This window comes from Delphinapterus leucas, chromosome 3 (assembly GCF_059928025.1).
Source record: "Delphinapterus leucas isolate spDelLeu-1000000601 "Yukka" chromosome 3, BTC_Dleu_Yukka2, whole genome shotgun sequence".
Lineage (NCBI taxonomy): Eukaryota > Metazoa > Chordata > Mammalia > Artiodactyla > Monodontidae > Delphinapterus > Delphinapterus leucas.
The window spans coordinates 61,277,292-61,301,894 of NC_143131.1; the positions used below are offsets into that span (position 1 = coordinate 61,277,292).

General features: G+C 43.5%; 1 protein-coding gene across 1 annotated transcript in view; it reads left to right on the forward strand.

The window, feature by feature from the left end:
* The first annotated feature begins 5,862 nt into the window (after positions 1-5,862).
* LOC111185210 (synaptic vesicle glycoprotein 2C) overlaps positions 5,863-24,603 on the forward strand; it is a 218,511-nt gene continuing 199,770 nt past the window's right edge. Inside the window, exon 1 of the mRNA XM_089909034.1 lies at positions 5,863-6,936. The gene's annotated coding sequence lies outside the window, so the exon portion shown is untranslated. The remainder of the gene's footprint in view (positions 6,937-24,603) is intronic.

Sequence of the window (24,603 nt, forward strand, 5' to 3'; positions counted from 1 at the left end):
TCCCCTCTGTACCACCAGAGGAGGTTAGAGATCTCTTCAGCTTCTTTTTTCCTGACCCTGCCTGGGGCAGCACCTTCCCTGGCAATCTGAGCAGAAGGTCCTTCCGGAACTTGAGTTTTCACTGAGCTAATTTTTTTCATTTTCAGGCTTCCATCTGGACTCCTAAATTTTCCATTTCGCTTGTTAAGATCCTGAAGCCATTATGGCTTTAAGCAAATGTTTGCCAAACAGAACCTATGATCTAGGGACCAACAGATGGAGACGTCCTTCTTGTTTTCTCAATAGAAATGAACTTGACACACAGCTCAATTTAATTCAGCAGACATTTGTGGAGAATCTTCCATGTGCCAGATACTCTTTTAGAGTTGGGAATAGTGTAAGCATAAGAATGCTTTCAGTTTCGAGGAAGACTTTCACTTGAAGTTGCTTTTTAAATATAAGGAAATTCACTACTACACAACAGAGGTAGGGCTGTTCCAGGTGTGGTACAGGGCTCTGGCTCCACTTCTCTGAAATACACTTGGTTCTTATATCCTTCATGTGTTTTGTCATTAGACTACCTCCCCTGCGTGACTACAGGACATTTGCAGAAGTTCTATATGTCACATTTAGGTCTGATAATGTCTAAAAATAGAAATGAGACTTTTGTTCTTCATTCATATTTTCAGAAGTGAGGAAACCATTCCCAAAAGCTCTCTAGAAGTGTGTTCCCTTCACATATTGGCCAAAGTTGCGTAACATGTCTATGCCCAAAACCAATCACTGGAAAGGGGAATGGGATTATGTGACTGGTTTGGACCAATCAAGATGTACTGAGGCCAACCCCTAAAGCATGTGGCCATGTGAAAAAGCCATGTGAAAAATGGTGGTTGCTGGCTCACTGCAGGGGTCAGGGGTCAGAGTAGGCATCCCTCTCTCTGGCAGCAGGAGGAAGATGGTGGTGGAGCCGTCTGGGAGAAAAGATGTGGGCTGCTGCTGCCATGGAATTTCAGTACCAATAATGGCAGAATGGACTGGATGCATTCTCCTGAGGCCCAACAAGCTTCAGATCTACATTTGAATGGATGCAACCTTGAAAGAAATGACTTGTAAAAGAAGTCTACCCAGAACCTAGAAAGAGGGGCATATACTTCAATTTTGTAATTGTTTGTACAGATCTTAAAAGACCTGGCCATCAAGTAAAAAAGATTGGTAGTGTCATGTCTAGCAGAAAGGGAACTTAACAATTCATGAAGCTGCAGTCACAGAAGTTCAAAATAGGAGGTTATTTGGATATAGCAAAAACTCCTCCAAATCAGGCACCACCTCCTTCAGGGCACATGAGACCATATAACATTTTATTTACTATTTCTTGAATTTATTTTTCAGTCATGATTAATATAATAATTATTATATTATATTATTAATGTAATAGTCATAATGATGACTACTAGCATTAAGGCTTTAAACTCTAAACAAATTATAGATTTGGCATTGTGACGGTATGAATTTTAATAGAATTCAAGCCCTTCTGTAAAATACAAAGAAAAGTACTTAGTAGTCTGTGTAAAACTGTGTCGTTAAATGTATGTGTGCAGTTAAAAAACTGGTGGATCCCTGAATAAAATCAGGGTTCTTTAAGGAGGGATATAGATGTGTATGTGTGTGTGGAAGTTGGATTGGATGTTGGTAAGGCAATCAGCAGAGTTGGATAGAAGGTTGATTTGGTGCCTTTTCAAATAGGATTGGTCATTCCTTACAGTTTCCTATTGCTTACAAATATTTTTAAGCTTGTCTTTTATTTTTCTTCAAGTAAAATAAGAATCGTGACCGATAATTCCAACATTTGAAGTCTTTTTTAAAGGAAAGACTGAAGTTTCTTCTGTTACATCTGCTGACTCTCCTTCATGGTGCCATCCTTCCTTGTGTGTTCAGTTGTGTGCTTCTGATTTCCATTAAAAACTTATTTGGGGGAATTTTTTTGAAGGCTAGGAAGAAGGAGAGCTCCTCCAAAAAGTATGTGCATTTCCTTTTGCCAGTGCCCTGGGAAATTACCAGCCCAATATTAAATTGAATTCACAGTTTAAAGAAAATTTGGAAATTTTTTACTTTTAAGTAAGACATTCTAAAGCACAGAGTCCCCTCATCAAAGGTTGCTCAGGACTAAGAGTACTACTGGTTGGAATGAACATCTTTGTGTATATTAAATTTGCACGGATTAAGGCAGGGTTAGAGTTTAGGCAGTGACCTTAAGCAAGGAGCTAAAATTGTCAGGAAAGGTGCAGAGTGACCTGGAGGTCTGAACATGAAATCGACATTTAAAACTAGTGGGTAGGGCTACCCTGGTAGCGCAGTGCTTGAGAGTCCACCTGCCGATGCAGGGGACACGGGTTCATGCCCCGGTCCGGGAAGATCCCACATGCCCCTGAGCGGCTGGGCCCGTGAGCCATGGCCGCTGAGCCTGCGCGTCCGGAGCCTGTGCTCCGCAACGGGAGAGGCCACAACAGTGAGAGGCCCGCGAACCGCAAAAAAACCCCCAAAAACAAACAAACAAAGCTAGTGGATGATATAGCACAGGGAACTATATTCAATATCTTGTAATAACCTGTAATAGAAAAGAATCTGAAAAAGAACATATATACATGTACACGAATCACAAACATATATACATGTATACCTGGAACTAACACAACATTGTAAATTAACTATACTTCAATTAAAAAAAAGTAATGGGTGAAATAACCTGTTGGGGTGAGATTCAAAGCTGTAGGTTTTAGGGAGAAGGGATGAAGAATGTTCTGGAAGCAGCAATGAGGAACAAGAAAGACATCACCTTCCTACCTCCTGACGGTGATATAAGAACTGGAGAAGGAAAAAACAGTCACCACTTGAGAGGGCTGCAGGGGAGCAGCCTCCTGGGGGGAGAACGAGGCTTCCATGAGAGCCGGAAGTGAAGGGAACATTCAGAGAAGAGGCTGAGGATAAAGGACATTTTGCTAATGGTGGATTGTGCATTCCATAAGGCCTAGTCAAGGGTTTCAGGAATTGGGTAGGGAGAAAAGGACAAGATACAGGATGTGCTGAGCCTTATGAGCATTAGAATGTAGGGGAGAGAAGTGCACTTGGAATTCTGGGGCTGCTTGTGACAGGCTTTAAGGGCTTAATCAGATTAATATTAGGTTCAAGACACAGAGTGTTGGGAAAGCTCTGAGTATTGGGGGGTGAGAAGGGTGGGTGTCTATGCCTCGCTCTTGATTCCTGATGATGAAAGTAAGGAGAACTGGAAAGGTGTGGCCATGCTGCAAGGGTGTGAGGCTCTCTCTAGACCCTAGTTCTGGAAGCTAGGCTTCCTCTGAGCTTGCAGGGGCATCATATAGAACTAGCACTCCATGGCACAGCCTTTGGAAAACCTCGCTCTGGTTACTAAAAGGGGAAAGGGGACTAACATTTATTCTTTGGCCACTATGTGCTAGGCACTGTGCTTCTTGAATATGGTATCAAATTTAATCACCATGGCTTCTGTACTTAGTATGAATTATCTGTATTGAACCCATTTTGTAGATGTGAGGACAGATCTTTGATGCTCCTTAGGTGTCTTTATTAGCTTGCTTTCTAGCATCACAAGCACCCACTACACAGAGGAATAACATTCCTGATTTGTAGGTGTGTAGTGATTTTAGAACACTGGGATTTTGTGGGGACAAGGCACGTGTCCCCTTTACCCTTTATCAGCTCCTGCAAGGCAAGTGTTTTAAGGTGAGAAACATGTCCTTATAATGGAGGTATGAAGAAGATTGTTCTGAGTGCCTGATCCAATAGGCCTGGGGCCAAGGGGTACACCAGGTGAGACCCAATAAGGAGGACAGCCCTGGAGGGCAAGCCAAGGAGCCTCTGCACACCATCACTGTGAGCAAATGTGTGCTGTGCTCCAGAGACACAACATGAAAATACCTTCCTCCAACACAACCTGGTCTTAAATTGGCCATTTCCTGCAAACACACAATCAGGAATTTTCCTGTAGGAGCTATTATCTTCAAGTTCATCAAGACATGAAAACTCAGCAGCAAGAAAATTTATAGACTCCTTTAAATATCTTCCATGGACAGCACAGGGGAATGATTTAAAGGAGAGAGAGCATAACACAGATCCTGTTGATCATTTTTAAGATTTGTTTCATAGTTTTCTGAACTATCACTGGAGAAATAATCCATTATAGTGTGAGATTTGGGGGGAAGTTCTCAAGAGGGTATCCACTTGGGAACCCAATGAATTACCAGCACATTTTGCAGTTGAGAGCTCAGAATTTTATATACATATATATATATATATATATATATATATATATATATATAATATGTAGGCAATCTGGGAAGATTTATGATTTTTAAAAATTTAAAAATTTTATTTCCAATGCTGGATTTATAGGCACTCCCATGAGGCATATTTTGCTTCTCATGGTGACAACAATAATTTTAGCCTACATAATTAAATAATTTGTTAATGTAGAAGGATCCATGGTATACAAATGAGTATGATCTTCAGGTTGCCTGACCACTTTTCAGCAGCACACACGGTCGCAAACTGCAGTCTTTTTTTTTCTTAACATCTTTATTGGAGTATAATTGCTTTACAATGGTGTGTTACTTTCTGCTTTATAACAAAGTGAATCAGCTATACATATACATATATCCCCATATCTCATCCTTCTTGCATCTCCCTCCCCCCCTCCCTATCCCCCCCCCCAGGTGGTCACAAAGCACCAGCTGATCTCCCTGTGCTATGCGGCTGCTTCCCACTAGCTATCTGTTTTACGTTTGGTAGTGTATATATGTCCATGCCACTCTCTTCGTCCCGGCTTACCCTTCCCACTCCCCGTGTCCTCAAGTCCATTCTCTACATCTGTGTCTTTATTCCTGTCCTGCCCCTAGGTTCTTCAGAACCATTTTTTTTTTTTAGATTCCATTTATATGTGTTCACATACGGTATTTGTTTTTCTCTTTCTGACTTACTTCACTCTATATGACAGACTCTAGGTCCTCACTACAAATAACTCAATTTCGTTTCTTTTAATGGCTGAGTAATATTCCATTGTATATATGTGCCACATCTTCTTTATCCATTCATCTGTTGATGGACACTTCGGTTGCTTCCATGTCCTGGCTATTGTAAATAGAGCAGCGATGAACATTTTGGTACATGACTCTTTTTGAATTGTGGTTTTCCAGTAGGAAACTGCAAAGCCTTTAACCAAAACAAGACCCAGGCAGGCTTTCAAAGAGCAGTGCAGCAAGTGTAGGTTCCATGGGACACGGGAATCATAATTTAAATTCTAGAGTGCCCAAAATGGAGAGAAGGGAAAGTTACAGGCCAAGGATTGTATTTTCTTCCTTCCATAGTATCAGACATAGTGGCACAAACCAAGCCGGAAAGCTCACATTGCAACACTGCTCAGGGTGAACCGCCTCATTCCCACCACCCTCTCTGGGCAGCAGGCTGCCCAAGGTGCCAGATACCTCCTTCTCCCCGCACATGTACATGTAATATTTATATTTATATCCACACGTCCGTCCATTCAATCATCCAGGCATATTTACACGAATAGAACACACTGGGAGATAGTGTGTGTGTGGTTTCTACCCACGGCAGCCTGCATAGGCGCTGCGCTTTGTCTCGCTTCGGGGCACCCGTCATCCGAGCAGTGATCGCGGGGAAGGCACCTGCCTGTGCGGCCGCTTCCCACCCCGCTTGGGTTCCGTCCGCCTGAGCGCGGAGCTGGCTGGGTCGGGGACTAGGGGAGGCCCCCTTCCCGCAGCGTCTAGGTGGCAGCGCGGGAGGTGGTGCTGAGGGGGCTGTGAGCGTGGGAAGGAGGAAGGGGCGGCGGCGCCAGGCCCGCGGGGGGCAACGCCCTCTCGACGCTGCGAGGTGGCCACGCCAGCCTTGGGTGTGGCCTCGTCGAGGCGGGTTTCTCCTGAGCCGCCGAACCCAGCCGCTTTGAAATGGGGGAAGCTCCAGCTGGGGTCTCCAGCACTGCGAGGGGCGAAATGTTCCTAAAAATACAAAATTCCCTTGGCTATTTAAAAAGAAAATTTTATTAGGTAGTTTCCCCCCAAAAGGCCATTTCAAATGTCTGCTTGGGAGTCCGGCTATCTGGCCCTACCTGGCATTGGGGTGACGCGAGGCGCCAGGCAAAGTTTCCGCCTGTCCGCTCCTGCTGCGCCCCAAGCCTTGCCACGACTTGTCTGTCAGCGTGGCGGTGGGGAGGAGGAATAGGCAACCTCGCCCAGCCTGGGGGCTCCCAGGAAGCCGAGTCAAAGTTAACAGGTCAGTCCCAGGCCCAGAAATAGGAGGCAAATCCTTTCCCCCTGGCACTAGCCGGGTCCAGCACTCAGAATTCCTTGTTGTCCCACGGGACAGACTCGAGGCGCCGCCCGCGGGTGCGCAATGCATAGTCACACCCGGTGACTAATTAAGAACTGGGGCCCTTTCCATCATTCTGCTGCGAACACGGAGCCCTGACTTCTCCAAAAGTACCAGAGACTTGGGGATGGCCCTACCCACCCCCATCCCGCGCAGCTGCAGCGCCTCTCACCCCGACTTCCCGGGGCGCGTCAGCCCACCCAGCAGAAAATCGTGCGTAGCTCGCGCCTCCCACGCGCGCAGTGACTCCCTCCCTGCGCGCCGCTAGTACTAGCGCCACGCTGTTTCCGGGCACTGCAGCACCGCGGGGGAGGAGGCGAGGCGGCGGCGGCGGAGGCGGAGGAGGAGGTCCGCAGAGTGCGAGCCCCGAGCCACTTTCTCGCCCCTCCTCTCGCCGCTGACCCGCTCGGAGGAGTCACCACTCCGTGCGCTGCAGGAGAGAGCGGCAGACGGAGGCGGCCCCAAGGAGCGAGCCAGAGCGGCGGCCGCCGCTGAAGCGCTGACACCATCCTGGGCAGGGGGTCCCCGGCGACTGGAGCGGTGAGTGAGGCACCTCGGCAGCGTTGGCGGGTTTTCCCAACGCTACTTTATTTCCTTTCCGGACCCGCTGGCCAGGCGCTGCAGCCTGGGGAACTTTTCGTAGCCTTTTAGAAGAGCAACTTTGCCCCACCTGCCCCCGGGGAAGAGGTTGCAGGTGCCAGGTGCTGCCCGGCCGGGCGTCTTTGCTGGAGCAGGACCGAGGAAGTCTGGGGTAAAGCAGATGGAGTGACCCCGGTTGCCCGGGGTAGGTCAGGGGATGCGGGCGCACTTTATCCCAGATCCCCGGGGGAGGCAGGTAGGCAGCCGCGGGGATGTGGGGGCCACGTTCGGCTTCTCTAGGGACCTCCACCATCCTTTGCTTGCGTGGTTCGACGGGCAGGGGTAGGCTGCTTTAAAACAAGCAGCTCCTAAACCCTGGCCGGCTATCAGACCTGTATCCCCACCCAGCCTTGGGCTCAACTTTTAGCCGGGAATCCCTTTGCAGACGTGCGGATGGCAGGAGGGCAAAGGCAGCCGCAGTAGGCGCTGCGGGAGCCTAAAAGAAACATCGGGGATTTAAAAACTATTCCACATAAATCCCCGAAGCCCCTGCCTAGCGTCTACGAGAGCACAAGCGAGGGATGGAGAGCAGGGAAACCCGCGGGGCTGTTTGTGAGTGTCTGCGCTTGCCTGCACTACGCCTTCATTCAGTAAAAACCTATTGACCACTTACTGTGGCCAGGCGCAGCGAAATAGACTCACTGGCGTGAGGCTCATAGGGGAGAGGGGCCATCATCCGTAAACAAACTAACTACCCAAGTAATTTCAGGTGGTGAGGAGGGCTGTGGAAGTGATCACCCAACCCAATTGACCCTTTCTCTTGGCGGGCTTTTTCCCCTCCTCCTGGGTTCTAGAACTGGGAAGACTTTTCTCTCGAGTGCCTAGGGGACCGCCCCGGGCTGGGCCCACTAGGACTGCGGAATATGGTGATGAACTTGGCAGGGGGCAGCAGGCACCTCGCCGCAGATGCAGAACTCAGAGCCTTAGTGTGGGCGTGCAGGGACCTTAAGCGCCCGGCGCGCGGAGGCGGAGAGGGAGGGCTGAGTCCCAGGGGCTGGAGGTGCTGCCTGGAAGGCTGGAGCCGGGGTCGGGGGGGATGTGGGAGCGTGGGGGGTGGGGTAGGGGAGGGCGTTAGCGTCACTGGCTACGTGTGCGAGTGATGCAAATGCAGACCCGGGGGCGGGGGCGGGGGGTGGGGAGGCGCTGGAGTCTCGGTCCGGGAGCGCGCGCGTGTGCGTCAAAGGCTCTCGGGTGATGGATGACCTGCAGCGCACCCAGCACTGACAGCCGCTACCCGGCGCGGCGTGGGGGTGGGGACGGGGGGGCAGGGCGGGACCCGGCAGACTGCTGCGGGGGCGGGCGGCGGCGCCGCCGGGCGGCTACCGAAGCCCCACCGGGCCGGGGTTGCGGGTGGGCAGGAGGCTCCGCAGTGCGCCGCAGTGCCGGGAAGGCGCCGCAGCGGCCGGGCGCTCCCCGGGGACCGAAAAGATAAGGCGTCTTTCAAGGCGTCACCACAGGGATTCCCTGATGGTCTCCTCTCTCCTTGCACCTCCTCCCTTCATTCTTAGCTGACTGACAGCGCTAGAAAGAAAGTTGTTTCAGTTTAATTCTGATCCTTAATCCTGGAGGAGGATTTGGCATTAATCTCTTTGACATACACTCATTTTCAGTGGCACGTTCCGAAAGGCCTCGTGCTCGCGGCAAGTTTTCATGTGAAAGCTTCGCTGTTGAGGTTCTTCAGATATCGTAAGGCTAATCCATTCCTTCGTCATTCTTCAGTTTTGTCAGGAGGCCTGGCCTCTAAGTGGAGCTGAGAAAGGCTTGCAAAACGATGTGTCGCATTCCTCCTTTATAACCTAAAAATATGTTAAAACGGTACTACAAATGCATTCCGTGGTAGAGAATAAAAAGCCCAATCCATGTTTCATTCTATGTATTAACAAAAAAGAAGGACCCTACTTTCTGGAAACCTAATGGCAGAGCTTTTTCTACTGGTTTTCCTGAATGAGCCCAAGTCTGCCGTACGTGTGGCAAAGGGAACGAAGAGGGATAGTGGGGTGGGGTTAAGGGAGGAAGGAGGAAAAGCAGTTATTAAAGAGCCCACAGACAAAGATCCTGGTCTCATTTTCCCAAGTATTATGTTATGTCACCTTATGTTATGGGCAGGTGACTTACCCTCTTGGGTTCATCCTCCCTGTTTGAGAAATGTGAAAAATAGCTGAGACTAGCTCTTATTAAAAAGTTGTTTTGGGGACAAAAGAGTCTCAGAGAGTTTTGGACATACAAATTCTCTATGAATGGAAAATATTATGAATCAAAGTCCCTTTAAGGAGAAAGAAAACACTTATCTTTTAAAAAATTCTGGAGACTTCCTTGGGCACTGTTCCTTTAAGGAAACTTGGCCATCAATGTCAGCAAATGCAGACAATAGACTTTCCCTAGCAGTCTAATATAAAATCGAATGCCATTAGCTGCTGGCTCTCTGGAGAAGGGGGGTGGGGGAGAAGCTCTGGATTACATCTGAATGTTTCTGGTGATGTGGTAGAGAAATCAAATTTATTTTTCATGACCCAGTGACATATAAAAGTAGCTTCTCTGGTGTGAGCAGCAGACTAACCGACAAGCTTTTAGGTAAAAATCCTACTCATTATTAATGCTGTCATATTCTGTAAGTGTGGAAGGTCCCTCAGAGAACAGGATGCAGTTTCCACCCTCAAGGCGATTACCGCAAAAGGCATCGAAATCTGCAGTATATTATGTGACCACAAGTACCAGAAAATCCATTTCCTATAATTAGGGATATTAGCTCTTCTTCTGAGGGAAACTTGTTGATGACATATTTCATGAATGAAAACATCTGATGTGTCAAAATGCCTTCCTAACCAGATCACTATGTTGTTTTTCATGTTACTCATGCGTAATGGTAGATTTCTGTGAAGAGTAAAAGTTAAAATGTCCTTTTTATTCTATGCGGCCGCATCAGGGGAAGATCTATGATTCACCAGTGCTTCTTGGCTCTATGTTGCTGAGGTTTCTGTCTGAGCCATGGTTTACAACATGTATATCGTTGCTCGTTTAACACAAACTCGTCGTTTAGATGAAGTCTGTTTGTAAACCTAGGAGAGGCAGCTCCTCACCCCCAGCCCGCTCATGCAGTTTTGGTCCAATATCGCTAAATTATTTTTGGTTTTGCTTTTTAAATTCCAGCTTTATCGAGCAGCCATTGCAAAATGTTGCAGTGGGTAGAATTCGAAGCTTCTTTCTTTTTGACACAGCTGAGATAACAATGGAGGATGAAGTTACTGTTTTAATTCTGGCTGAAAAGATGTTGTAAGAGGGTATAAAGACACCATTTAGTTTTATCACAAACACCCCTTGTAATTAGGAAGGGTCAGTAGTGGTTGCATATCACGATGGCTTCCCTTATTGGGACGAGACAAAATGAAATGGATGGAGGGGGTGAATTGGATGGTTTGGTCCTTTCTGGTGCTAATATTCTTTTCCTCTGTGAAATATAGAAATATATGATGAGTTATAGTTTAAATTTGAACTTTTCTTATAAATAGAATATAAGAAATGTTTTTGATTAACTCATACTGAAATTTTACATGGGGCTATGGGCTTTGTTTTTGTAGCGTAATTAGTCTACTAGATTTTGTATTATGCCATGAGGGGTATGAGTTAAAACGTTTTTAAAAGACCAAATTTGAAAAATGATAATCTCAGCTTGACGTAAAGTGGATATTCAGATCAATTTAACGTGACATTTTAAATGTTTTCTCTTGACTACCTAATGCACACCATGCCTGCTGTATCTTTTCCTGTGAACTGTATGTGATACAAATGATTAAGACCAGACACTGAGAACTATATTGATGGGTTTTAGTCTTCTTATAGCACTTGGGCCCTCTTACAGTTCAAGAGCACAATGAGATTTATGACAAGTTAGACTAAGTGCTTTCTCCTGTCATTTGCCACTGTTTGAAAATCTTATGAACTAGAATCCTAGAATAGCCCAATAGACAGGGCGCTCAAATAGTCATGTGTATCATACTTTCCAGGGGAGCTTGTTCAAATGGCAGTCTCTGAGCCCCATCCTAGACATTCTAAATGAGTGGTTTCATGGGTGGGCCTGGAGTATGCTGTTTATCAGGCTCTGCCACGTGGGTTGGATGCTGTCGTTTGGGGACCACAGTTGTAGGAACACTTGAACTAGTACTGGGAAGTGCAGCAAGGACCCAGAAAGCATGGGCTTTCTAAGCTATGTTGTTCTCTTTGATATTTATGGACTATCTACTTGAAGCTCTCAGAGAAATCACATTCTAGCTGGCAAGGAGGATTCAAGATGGCTAACTTCTTTGGTAAGTCAGAGGCAGAGTGAGTGAGATAGGTGTTTGGGAAGGACTCTGTGGAGACAGATGGGCATAGGCAGAGTGAACATCATATGTAACCGGTCAGTCCAGTGGCATAAAGACTGAAAACCTTAGCCTTCAAAGCCTTCAGGGCTCTAGGGGGTCTGGCCCCAGCTCACTTCTGTAACCTCATGTTACATAACCCCCAAACCTCTCCCATCCTAGCAACTTCAAACATCAGTCTTCTGCTCCCATGGCAACCTATCACCTGCTCCAACATGCCTTTGTCACGTTAATGCTTTATGTTATTCAGATTTTAGTCCAGTCTTCTCTTTCTGGGGAAGCCTCCCAAACCTCTTTTGTGAGGTTAAAATTCCCTCTCCCATCACAGTGTACTTTTCCTTATATATAAGGTTGTCAGAGAAAAAGAGGATGTTCAGTTAAATTTGAATTCATTTTTAACATAAATGTCTCAAATATTGCATGAGACATATTTATATTAAAACATTATTTACTGTTTATATGAAATTTAAATTTATCTGGGCATCCTGTATTTTTATTTGCTAAATCTGGCAAGTCTGTTTATGAAACTCATTAATTTTACCATTTCCCTTTTTTAAAAAAATGAGATTCTTTCATTAATATCTATATCTCCTGACTAAACCGTTAAGCTCCAGGAGGCCAAGGACAGGATTAGGGAGAGGTGGCTGTTTTGTTTTGCTGTTTTCTCCCCGGTGTCTGAAGAGCTCAGTAAATGCTGTCAGATGAATTAATGAGCTCTTTGAGAAAAATGGTGTAACCATAGACAAGTTTCTTAACTTCTCAGAGCCTTAATTTCTCTAGCTGTGAAAAGGTAATTTTTATATCTACTTTTTAGGATTGTGTGTGAAAGTTAAATAGGGAAAATATACATAAAGCGCCTAGTGTGTTGCTTTGTAGGCACCGTGCATTAAAAGGTGCCTTTTCTCTTCTCCTAATGTTTGTCTTGTAAAATGAAAGGATTCCATTTTAATGTATGAAATCCTACTTCCTTTTTATTATAATGCAATCCTGAATGCTTCTGGAATATTTACCAAATGCCCAGTACTCTGGAGGTTCAGCTATGCAGTTATAGCGGTGCAGCCATCTGTGGAATGGTGACTCCTGAGGCTGGCTTCATGGGCCTGTGGCATGTGCAGTCACACAGGGTCTCACACTTGGAAGGGCCTTTTGTTTGATTTATGCTCTGCCCTCACCTTTTGAAATTCCTTGAACAAGGTCCCCCATTTTCCTTTTGCATTGGACCTTGCCAGTTATGATGTGGATCCTGGTAACCTATGCACATTTGCATTTAGCACATGCATCGGGAGCATTATATTTCGTCTTTATAATGACCCTGGCAGCTCTCATTACTCAGAGAACTTGTGATTTTCCCCAGATACATGGCTTATAATTGACCTGATTATGACCACCCCGTGTGTCTACACTTTTGACTGAGCATCAGGAACTTTGGAAGAACTAGCCTTAGGTCTCCTATTCTTAGGTCACCTCCGTGGGCCTTCCCTCCCCATAGCTGCTCCTGCGATTGCTGAAACAGGATTTTGAAGTTCTAGGTCTGCCTTTGTAGGAAAATCAGGACCACCAGCAGTTATTTTAGATACTGTCTCCTCCAATATTCAGGTTTTTAAATCTGCAGGTTCACCCAAGATAAATAGTGATCTTGGAAGGTTGAAACTTTACTAAGAGAAATATCCAAGATGTTTGTTCTTTGCTCTAAATTACCCAGATGAGTCACATAGCACTGGAGCCTCTGCAGGAGGGAACAGCCATGCATTTTGGCAGTGGGTAGAGAAGGTGACCCACTTTGTCATTTCAGTCTCTGACTAGCCTGTTTTAAAATATACTCATCTTAATATTACTTTTTAATAGTTCTAAGCGTGCCATTTTTTTCTTTATGCCATTTTTGTGCTTATGTGTGTTTGTAGTTAAGAAGTGACTCCAGTGATTCCATGGGGCCATTCTCAAGTTTGCCCTCGTACTATTATTATTTTTAACACATGACAGCATGCGCCCAGTTCTTGCACATTAAACACAGTATGAGCTGCATTGAACACACAGATAATTTAAGTATAAAGAATATTATTTTTTGAAGTATCCAATTAAATCTGCAGCCTGGGTTTCCTATTGGCCACATCCGTGTAGAGGTAGAATTATAGACCCACAATAGCCTCTACAGTCATTTCTCCAGTTCTATTCCTCCCCCAGTTGTGGATTCCCAGCCTTCTTTAAAGATTTCTCACTGTTTCTTTGAGTCCTCAGGGGTCACTCCTGCAGTCCTTGTCCCTAGTTCCCTGCAGCAACATCACTACAGTGCTGCTGAACCTGCTTCCCTTTGCCCAGGACGTCCTGGCTCCAGTACCATAGACTCTGCTGATACCACCATGCGCTCTTAATGTCCCTGGGGAGCTTAGAGGATGTGTGAATGCTTGGGGGCCGGTGAAAGGACACTTGAAGTGACACAGTGTCCTGTATTCACATCTACTTGTCCCCACTGATGCTGGCCCATTGTCCTAGGGTTATAAATAGCGGGTCTGAAATTGCCTTTCGCTTGGGATGAGCCCTGTCCTGGGAGACGTCTTAGTCCCTCCCTTTTAGACATACTAAGAGGTATCAGAATATTCAGATAAATCATCAGAATTTTGTAAGGGTGTTCATGGCATCATTATTTGCAATAGCGAAAAATTAGAAACAACCTAAATGCTCATCAGAGGATGAATACATCAGTTACAGAGCATTTAAATAATGAAACATTACACAGCCGTTGAAATGAATGAGGTGAACCTATACGTACTGGAACTATTTTGAAGATACGTTATTAATTAAACATATAGCAGTTTATTAACCAGAATATTTGTTATGTCTTTATTAAAAAATGAAGGTACGTTAAAAAGTCTGGAAGGATGAAGACCAAACTATTTGGGGTAAAAGATGGAGAGGACCTGACACTTTTACTTGATACATTTCTCAATCATTTGAGTTTTCAACAATAAGCACATATTACTTTTATAATTAAGGCATCAGTAAAGGTGGTGAAAGTTAATTTCAAGATGTCCCTGTGATGCTGTTTCTCAAAGGTATTTAATAAATATAAATATGTCTCAATTAATGTTTAGGTGGTAGAAAGCAATGCCAGTTTTTCCTGTGGATACTTTTCTAGTCCATAATATCAGTAAGGTAATCAAAGTTGTGAGAACATAAATTAGTTTAGTTATGTTGCATAAAACTGTTTTCATTTTGAATGGAAAAAGGCAGATACCTATAAGCGTTTGATACATGGGCCCTTGAGAATGACTGCTCATTGCTGACCTAGGTTGTTAAAGCTGAGGACCTCCCTCCTCCCGCCACCCCTGTTCTCAGTAAGTCTTATGTGTCCAATAGCTATCATAAGCCTATATTAATACGCTGCATGTTTTGCTTTGAGGGACATTATTTATTCTACTGTGACTGTGTATTTGATGGGACTGGAGATTGGCAGTTTTTTATCTTCTCTTCTCGTGGACCTGGCATGTCCTCCCTCCCACCACCTCTCCTCCTCCCCTTCCCAACATCTGCACATTGGTCTACGGAAAAGGCTTCTACCCGTCCTCCAAGCCTCAGCTTAAAGCTCACTTTTCATGACCCTCCATGGCAGAGTTCGGGCCCCTTTCTCGGACTCCCCCAGTCCCCTTGCAGCCACACTGAAGCAGTGCTTCTCACACGGTGTTACTGTGGCCTCTCTACAGGAGCTTTCCTGAGTCCCTTGGCTCACGAGTCCCTAGACTCTGAGTCCCTTGAACTTCAAGGAAAGAGGCCAAGTCATGGGGATCTTTGTAACCCCTGGCACTGGACACATAGAGGCTAAAAACCTTTTAAATTATTTTAAAATCTTTTTTATGGCAGTGTAATACACAGAGAGAAAAGTGCGCATATTAAAAGCGGATAGCTGAATTGATCTTTATAAACTGAGCGCATCTCTTTAACCAGCACCCAGATCATGAAGGAGATTATTCCCAGTGCCCCAGAAGCCCCTTGCATGTCCCTTCCAGTCATAACCCCTTCTGCTATCCTGACTTCACTCCTCTGGAGGCGCCTAACACAGCTCTCCCTGTCTTGCCCGGATGCCCATTTTATTCATGCCCATTGTCTGGGAAACTGTTTGCCAGAGCCTTACCCCTGCCAGGGGACATGAGCATGTCATGGCTATGCTGTCTCTAGATGCCCAAACTCCCACTTCACAACATACCAGAGTCAGAGAAAATGGTCCCTAATTTGTTCCACACTATTAGCTACAGGACAGCTCCACCTGTGACCCAAGTCTAAGTCCCTCATGGGCAGTTCTGTCATTTGATCTCCACTTTTATCAGATTGGATAAGGTTCCTTCTGTTTCTAACTTGCTGAACTTTCATGTGAATGTGTATAGAATTTAATGCTTTTAAGCCTCTGATTAATTACAAAATCATTTCTTTTTAATAGATAAAGACTCCAGGTTTCTATTTCTTCTTGTGTCAGTTTTGGTAAGCTGCATTAAAAAAATATATTAATTTTATCCAGATTGTCAAATTTATTGCATAGTTACTTATAATCACTGCTTTGTTTTTATTTTGTGAACTCTGATTCTTGTATCTAATTGTATTTTCTTCATTGCTTTGACTAGTTAGAAGTTTAGTCAGTTTTTTTGTGTAGATTCCAGAAACTTTATGGAGTCATGTGGTGTTATATGAAGATCTTAAAAAATATATATGAATTATTTGAAATGCATCCCTATGTCATTTGAACCTGTAATCATTGCCTGTGCTTATATGTAATTTTTAAAACTCATTATTTTTTCTATTTATCATTGAATAACAACCCTAAAAATTCAGAACATTAGTAAGTAGAGTGACAGATATATTTAATTACTTTTCAAAATGTCTAAATGTTAGAAGCTAGGTTTGTAGAAGATACCAGTTCCTTTGAAGGCAAAAATGTTGACAAAAATCAAATACCCATGGGCCTTCTGTGGGCCTACTGGTTATTTAATGCTATCCTTGTTTATAATCTGAAAGGGTAAATGAACCACGATTTGAATTTTGATGACAAGGGTTTTATTTTGCGACAGCCTTGGGCCTTAATCAATCCTCATTTCATCTCTGCCTGCCTTTACATGAATCTGTCAGGCTGTGGCAGACTTTGCCTATTCTGTCCTTCAAGGTGATTGTAGGAGAGTGAGCTCCTGAGATACCTGTTGGTGTGGTTCGTGTAGGACTCTCCCAATACCATACCCAGTGACTCATACAGCTAGTGACTCAGCATTGTGTGTTTATATAGCACCAATTAACTTCTACCTTTTCCATAGATCCCACCCAGTCCTTCATTTTCCCAGTGTCCACCTATTCCCTGTCCAACATCATGAATTTCTCATTCACTTTTCTATTTCTCCTTTAACCATACTTGCCCCTACTGCCTGTGCTGGGTGGGCAGGTATTTGCCAGACATTTATTACTATGTCATGCTGCCTTACCGCCACTCCAAAAGTTAGTAACTGAAAGCAATAATCATTTCTTTTCACCCATGCCTCTGTAGATTGGCTTGGGGCTGGCTGATCTAGGTTGAGCTTTGCTGGGTTTTCTCTAAGTTGCAGATTAGGTTCAGGTTTTTAATCCTCCTTGGAACAGTTGGCTATCCATTTCATAGTTTTTTGCATGGAGATGGCAGAAGTACGAGAAAGGTGAGTGGAAACGTGATGCCTCTTAAGGTAGGCTCTGAGCTGGTACCTTGTCCCTTCAGCCCACATTCCATTGACCAAAGACAAAATACATAGGACAGTTACACATAACAAAGCACTGGCTCACATACTGCACAACTTTCCAGTGTCTCAATAGATACCCATTTAGGTGAAAATTTTGTTTCTAGTACTTTAAGCTGAGACCTTTTTTCTGTTTCTGAAACAGAAAACACAAGTATTTTTATGTAGTTTTTATATACAGGAGTCAAACTACTTATAAATCAAGGGAAGATTTTATTTTGTTTTATTTAAAATCTTACCAAGAGTTGTTCATCATTTCCAAACATCACATCACCAGTAGTAACAAAACACTAGTTGTGATATTTAAGTTGCTAATAAGCTCACCTATATTTGTCTACATTGGTGGTTTTCGCATTCATGGTGATTCTACATTTAGAAGCAAGCATCTCTTGGGACTTCCCTGGTGGTCCAGTGGGTAAGATTCCATGCTCCCAATGCAGGGGGCCCTGGTTTGATCCCTGGTCGGGGAAATAGATCCTGCATGCATGCCACAACTAAAGATCCCGCATGCTGCAACTAAGACCTGGCACAGCCAATAAATAAATAAATAAATATTAAAAAAAAAAAAAGAAAGAAGCAAGCATCTCTTGTCTTCATTTTATATTCTAAAGTTGTTACACTGGGATATTTACATATTTATAAACATTATTATTTGTTTGATTTCTCCTTATTACTGTTAGGATATTATATAGGTATTTTAAATTTATGTGTGCAGACAGGTTATTTCATCTGAAAATTATTTAATAAGGCATTGCAAAATATATGGTGTTAGTAGGCGCTGTTGGACTGCTCTAAATTCTCTATATTAGCACAATGTGTAATAAGCCAATTTATATTCGGGGGTGGGAAGGGGCAGGTTGTAACACAGGGAGGGCTCTTCCATCTTAGCACTGTGCCTGAAGGGAACATGCGCCTTCTGTGACGGTTGTCACATTACTCTCTAGCAGTGTTTGTGAAGGGAGGTGAGTGTGAGCTGGACCTGCCTACAGAAATGGTGTGTCCATAGAGAATAGACAAGCCTTTATCATAGTTCTGCTTCTGAGGCTCACCCTAAATTCAGGCAGTTTGGGGATTTGGACCGTGAAGGCACTGTGTTTTTACTGTGCCGCTCTAACCTCGATCAGTGATGGATAAGACCAGGGGAGGCTTAGAGGAGAGAAGAAACAGATAGATGTGTTCCGAGATGGCTGTTCCAACAACCGTAGGGGATGCCCAGTAGGAATCTGGTGGTTTCTTTCTAACCCTGTTTTAAAAATACTATTATTTTCTGAGGCCATGGCCAGACAATGGATTCTGTGGGAGTCCCCTGCCAGAGTCTTCTGTGTGTGAGAGTGGGAGCCTCTAATTGCTTCCAGAAGAGACCGACAAAAGAGGGAGTGAAAACTTCATGACCTGTTTTGGTCCATAGGTCAAAGGTCTGAATATTTTCCGATCAACTGAAATTGATGTAAGGGTAATTCAGAAGGACTAAATCAGAAGACGTGGAAAAAGCGACGCAGGACTGGATGATATATGCCTCTCTGCGTGCCTTTTACTCTAGAGTTGGAATATTGATAAGGGCATCACACTCTATCTTTGGCAAGCAGAGGACATGTTGTTGGAGCAGAGCTCACATCATTTACTGATAAATACATTACAGCTAATTGTTTTTCCAAGCGTCCATTACTGCGAACCTGAGTATGTAATGATCGTGTCTGCCTTTTGGAATACAGATGTGTGTGCGCAAGAAGGTTTGATTACATTCAAAGGCAGTAAGTTAAAAAAAAAAAATCCAAACCTGTAAAGGTTAACATACACTTCCCAGCAAATCTGAGGAGAAAACCAATGATTAATATAATTGAATGTGAGACCCAGGAACATAGGTCATCTTATACTTACAGCTTTATTTAACATCGGGAGGATGATGTGATTCTTCTTAGGGGCTGCTACCAATGAATCCTACTAGCCATGGAAGATTTGGAGGCATTTGAGCTCCACCTAAATTGCACACTGATATGGCTTGAGCCATATCAAAAGATGTTTGGGACAAATAATTAATTCATTTACTCCCAACTTCTTGGCATTATACACTCCCTTATTATTACCGTATTACACAGTGCTGTGTTGATGACCACATCAGACATATGGTGTAGCATCGTATTCCATTTAATAAAGCTCCTAAATAAGATGGAGAATAATGGTTCATGCTATGTCCAATTGCTGGCTTAGAATGTTTTTCCACTTAGTAGATGGTTTTGGAACTGGATACTGCAAAATTTTAAAAATCAGACGATGAACTATCTTTGCCCAAGATTAAAGTGCAATAAAGTGTGGATCTGAGCTCTTGGGGCTCCCAGAGGTGCTTTTGAGGTTACTTCTGCACCTCCTGCTGGCCGTGTTAGCTGGTATATGTGTGTCTCTTGGGGGAGTGTGTGTGTGTGTGTGTGTGTGTGTGTGTGTGTCTGTCTCCATTTCCTCTTGCCCAGTGGTGATGGGTTGTGACATCTTCATTCAGGAAACCATGACAATGTTAAATGCCTTCTCAGGGTCTTCTGATCACATTCTGCTTTTCTGCTTGGAGGGGTTTCCTCCTTCTCATGAAAGGTATCTAATTGCTGATTTTCAGTCTGGCTGATAGATGACAACACAAAATGCTCTTTCATAACAGTTTTCACTGTCTCTTTGTCATTTCTCAATGGCAGCATTGGGAATCAGGATGTCCAGTTTCTTAATGTGACAGCTTGTCACGCCAGCCACTGCACTCGTCCTTAGCCTGAAGACTATTTGGGTTTATATTCAAAAGAGTTCAGCTTACCTTCTAGTAATAGTGAGAGGGATTTATGATGATCTTTTCTGATCGTGTGAGATTTTCCCTCTTTTCACTCAAGCTGAATTTTTCATTCAAAATTTCAAACTTAATTCTGAGAACCAGGGTGTATTTGTATGTGTATGTTCCTTAGCTTAACAGATTTCTCATGTCTTAGAAGAGATAAAATTGGGAGTTGGTGATCAGATATGAATTCTAACTCTTAGTTGAATTTTTTAAATGTGCTAAAAGTCTCAAAATGTACAGCTCTTTCAGCAGATAGGCCATAATATTTTATTTGTAAAATGCTCAGTGAATATTTATAATGTCAATCAACCGTAAAATCAGCAAATGTTTATTAGCTTTGTTAAATATTAGGATAATCAGAAAAGGAGGTGCTTTAGGTAAATCATGGCATTTATTATTTAGTCCTGATTTTAGAAAAGCTGCCTTTTACCTCAACTGGAGGTCAAGCTTGGATATTTATTTATTTGTTTATTACCTCAAAAGCTACAATATGCTAAATGAAATAAATGCAGGTTCACAGTATGTAATGGAAACTAGCATCAAAACTACGTTTAAGGGCTTCCCTGGTGGCGCAGTCGTTGAGAGTCCGCCTGCCGATGCAGGGGACATGGGTTCGTGCCCCGGTCTGGGAAGATCCCACATGCCGCAGAGTGGCTGGGCCCGTGAGCCATGGCCGCTGAGCCTGCGCGTCCGGAGCCTGTGCTCCGCAGCGGGAGAGGCCACAACAGGGAGAGGCCCGCGTACCGCAAAAACAAAAAAACTACGTTTAATCCAATTTAGCCCCAGTTATTGCCCTTAAAGCATACTCTTTCTTATGAGATTCTAAAAGGTACTGGAGTTTATCTGGAGGTAAGAAAACAGGTAAGTTATTTAATAACAGCCTTTAAGTATTTAAAAGGTTAAATGCACAAAAGATGGTGCCTATGTTTTCTTAACAGGAAACAGGAGAAAATAGACTTGAGTAGAAAATTGAATGAAATAGAAATTTCAATTCAATTTCAGTCAACAAATCGATCATCTCCCTTGTGCAGGGGATATGCTATGCTCATTAGGAAAAATGAGATGTGATGTCAAACATACAGACCTTGGAGGGATGGCTCTGACAAGTTACATAGACGTCCTGTAAAATAAACAGTGGGAGTCCAATGAAAGCAGTCCTAAACTCCATGGTGGTTTTAAGGCAGCAGAAGGATATTTGCCTAAGGCGGGGTTTCTCAACCTCAGCACTATTGATATTTGGGCCAAATAATTCTCTTTTGTGAGTGACTGTGCTGTGCATTTTAGGGTGGTTAGCAGCATCCCTGGCTTCTACCCACTAGATGCCAGTAGTATTTTCATCTCCAGTTGCCAAAACCAAAAACATCTCCAAACATTGCCAGACGTCTCAGGGTAGGAGTAGAGGGCATTGGAAATCACCCTTGTTGAGAACTATGGACTTAAGGAGAAAAGAAAACCTTCAGAAGCCATCGTTTTTGAGATGAATCTTGAAGGGCAGGTGGGATTTTATCAGGCAGAGAGGGAGACGCAAGGTGTTTGAGGTAGAGGTGACGCATACTGGGGGCAGGTGGGGAGTGGCAAGTGATCCTGTGGATCTGGGAGAGACGCTTGTGAGGGCCAGAATGTCAGCAGTGGTGGGAGATTGAGCTGCAAGGGTGAGTAGGACTCCTTGAAGGTCAGAGGCAGCGGTTTGGGCTCAATTTGAGCAGGAAATTATGGTTATTAGAACTATACATTTAGAAAGGTGAATTTGAAATCAGGTGTGCAATGGCTTAGAGGAGGAAGAGCCTTGAGGTAGAGATGCCAGTTAGGAGTGGTCAGTTTCAGTTACTTCATATAGATGAACGCCCGTTCTTCACTCATTCTGTGAGTTAGCCTGCAGGTGTTTATTGCACCTGTACTAAGTGCTAGGCCCTGATCCAGCTCCTGGAGGTAGAACAGAGAACAAAAGCAGATAAAGTCCCTGTTCTCTTGGAACTTACATCCCAGAGTGGGAGAAGACAGACAATAAGCAAAAATGAAACTGTCAAAATAATCTTACAATGCTGTCTAAACCCTATGAAGACATTAAACGGTGTAATCATAGGTGATTGGAAAGTCTGCTAATATTAGTGATAAAAACTTATTACAATGAACTAAGACATGCTAACAATTTTGTTGCAAAGAAATTGCATTTACATCATCGTTTACTAGGAAGTTCATCCCTAGGTGGCTAAAAATAGAGGTAAAATAGAATATTTCATCCCTGTTGACATATGAAAGTATCTGTTATGAAGCATATTTCTTTGTAAAATTAATCCTTGGAAAGGGATTTTACTTGCACGGCCACTGGAACATTGGACAATTCCTTTTAAAACATTGGACAGATTACAAGGGAAGAAGAAAGAAAGAAGGCTACTAACATTTCCTGGGTTCCTAGCACACACCAGCCATGCTTCTAGACATTTGTTATTTAGTTTTTATCATGTTCTAAGTCCCGGGCACCATTATTCTCTCACTTGGAATAATGTAGCAGCTTGCTAACAGGCCCTTAACATTTGCTGAGTTCCCAGCACACGCCAGCCAGGCATTTGTTATTTAGTTTTTATCATACCCTGAATCCCGGCCACCGTCATCTCTCCCTTGGAATAATGCAATAGCTTCCTAACATGTCCTTTGGCCTTCAGTTTTGTCCCTTTTCAATTCTTTATTCAGAATGACCTTTGTAAAACACAAAAAGACCATGTCCATTTCATATTAAAAGTCTCCAGTGGCTCCCCGTGGCCTTGAGTTCAATTAGCAATTTCTTACTAGGGCCACAGTGAACTACCTTAGGTCCTGGTGGCACCATGCTCTCCCCCTCCCTCCTCTGAGCCTTTCACCTGTCTGGAGGCTCTCGCCTTCACCCTTCACCCCACAGCTCGCCTAGCTAACTCTCACGCATCCTTCAAAACTCACCTAAAGGTAGCTTCCTTAGGGAAGTGTTAACCTGATCTTCCCAGGTGCAGTTTAGACGCCCTTTCAACATGCAGCCGAACCACCTTCTCCTTATCCAGTGACAACACTCGCTGCTGTTTGTGAATGCTCGTTTCCTTGTCTTGATTCTTGAAGGTTTATCCTTGTGGACCTAGCAGGTGACCCAGGGCCTGGCACAATCAAGGAATATTTGTGGAATGAATCAGTAGAGGGCAGTGCATTTTAGAAATGAACAGGCCGAAGCTCAGAGAGCATATGTTACTTGCTCAACGTCACAGAACTGTTAATAATGGATTCATACCTGTGGGGCTTCAGAATTCAGGTTCTCTGCATATACCAGGGGAGCCTGTGTATTCTGTGGAGCTCCGTAAGAGCATTATAGAGACTCTTTGGCTTAGATGGTTTACTTGTAGCCTTGCTGAGAGGTGTTCAATAAATGTTCATTATTAATCAAACGGGAAACAAGACCCTGACTTTAAGCAGTCTCTTTCATCCATGTGCTTCTGTGATTATCACCAGCCTAGGGCTGCCAAGGCTTGAGTCCTCTGTGTTCATAGCCAATGGAGGCTTAGCATTTGGAAGAGCTAGATTTTGTCTTTCATTTGTTTGACTCAATATTCTGTTAGACGTTTACACAAGTGCTTTTTGTTACAGCACCTGGTATGCTTCATTCCCTGTCCCTTCCAATTCTGTCACAATGTCGGTCTGCAAAACCATATAAGGATGTGTGAGGAAGCTGTGGAGTATGTAAAAATGCATAGTTGAAACCACAAAAATATTCACTATGTTGTCTAATGGATTTGTAAAATTACAGCACCTTTGATTCATTATCTACCATTCTTTGTTTAGTCCTCATGCCTATTTATAGTCACTGAAACACAAAATAGAGAGGAATTTTGTGGTATTATTCACCTGCATCTAAGCTTATTCATAATTTCATGACTTTAGTAAACAGCAGCATGTTTTTCTCAGGCATGTAGAAATTTAGAGGACAATTACAAAACAAAATGTTTCAAATAGTATAATGCTGAAATTCCTTTTGAATTTTAATGCCCCTCTGGTATGTATCTTAAATGGGTGTGTAATGATTGTAGCAAAGAAACCTAAAGTTCTCTTCCTTCAAATCTGGGCTATCTCTGGAGTTCTTGCCATAACCACTGCTGCCAGCCTAGATGGGTTTGCACGTCAGCCTGTGACTTATAAGCTTCTTCACTGGGTAGGTGTACACTCTTCTAGCAATATGCTAACTACTATAGTAAGTTGGATTAATAGACTAATAATAATAGCAAATATTTATTATTATCTGGGTGCTCTTTGTTATAGCACCTAGACTATTTTCATACACAATCTCATTTAACCCTCACAGTTCTATGAGATTGGTACAACTAAATTCTAATGTGTTTTCTGGTGATTTCTACTAAACATTTGAGGAAGAAATAATGCCAATGCTGCATAAGCTCTTCCAGAATATAGCAAAGGTGGATAAGCTTCCCAAGTCATTTTATGAGGCCGACATTCCCCCCCTCCTAAAACTAGACAAAGACATTACCAAAAAAAGAAGCTTCAGACCAGTATCCTTCATGAACATAGACAAAAATATCTCCAACAAAATACTAGCAAATTGAATCCAGAAAGTTATAAAAAGAATAATATATCATATGACCATGTTTATTCTGGTAACACAATGCTGTTTCAACATTCAAAAAAT